Raw genomic sequence first — 1261 nt, 5'->3', positions numbered from 1 at the left:
CGGTCCCTTGTTCCCAGGGCCACTTCTGTCACACAGCCCATCCTGTCCCCATGGCCACCTCTGCCACAGCCCATAGTGTCCCCAGGGCCACCCACAGCACCTTCCATCCTGTCCCCAGGGTGACTCAGTGCCACCTACAACAAGGTCCATCCTATTCCCAGGGCCACCCATAGCCTGGTCATAGTGTCCCCAGGGCCACCTACAACCTTGTCCATGGTGTCCCCAGGGCCACCCACAGCATGGTGCAGGGTGTCCCCAGGGCCACCTCTGTCACTGCCCCTTATGTTCCACACAGTTGCATTGTCACAGCATGTGCACGGCCAGCGCACGCTCATGCATGCAAACACAGATGTGTTTGTGCAATGCACGCTTGTGCATGTGTGTGCACGCTCGTGCATGCAAATGCACGCTCATGCATGCAAATGCATGCTTGTGTGTGCAAACGCATGCTCGTGCATGTGAGTGCACACTTGTGCATGCAAAGGCACGCTCGTGCATGCTAGTGCATGCAAATGCACACTCGTGCATATGAGTGCACGCTTGTGCATGCAAATGCATGCTTATAAATGCAAATGCATGCATGTGCATGCAAATGCACACACGTGCATGCAAACACAGATGTGTGCATGCAAACGCACACCCGTGCTTGCAAACGCACACCCGTGCTCACAAACGCACCCCCGCGCTTGCAAGTGCACGGGCTCTTTGGTGGGATAGCGGGGTGCATCCCACCAAAGCAGTTGCCATGGAGGCACATCCCGGCACAGGGATGCTGGCGGGGGGGTGGGATGCAGCTGGCTCCCCGTGTCCCCCACTGGGAACGCAGCTGGGACCCATCTCTAATTGGGACCAGCGGGTGCCCCCTCTGGCAATGGGGGGAGCGGGAGCTGGGGGCCAGGGGGGCAACTGGGGGGGGCAATAGGGGGCTGCAACCCTCCSCCACCATCCCAAGGACTGAATCCCGAAATTTAGGGTGCTCCYGTTGCTGGATGTGGGGATGGATCCGGGAGGGAAACCCGGGTCGGACYTGACGTGGAACTGGATGCAGGTGGGAAACCTGATTCTGATCCGATGGGGGATCGAACACGACATGAGGATGGGATCCAGGAGGGAAACCCAGGTCGGGATGGATGCAAGTGGGAAACGCGGGTCGGACCTGACCTGGGGATGGATCCCAGGTGGGAAACCCGTATCGGACCGGATCCAGGTGGGAAACCCGGATCGGACCCGACGTGGGGACGGATCCAGGTGGGAAACCCGG

The sequence above is a fragment of the Nothoprocta perdicaria genome, unplaced genomic scaffold, assembly GCF_003342845.1.
Source record: "Nothoprocta perdicaria isolate Ctin4 unplaced genomic scaffold, notPer1 scaffold_592, whole genome shotgun sequence".
In the NCBI taxonomy this organism is placed as follows: Eukaryota; Metazoa; Chordata; class Aves; order Tinamiformes; family Tinamidae; genus Nothoprocta; species Nothoprocta perdicaria.
This window is presented reverse-complemented; position numbering follows the sequence as displayed.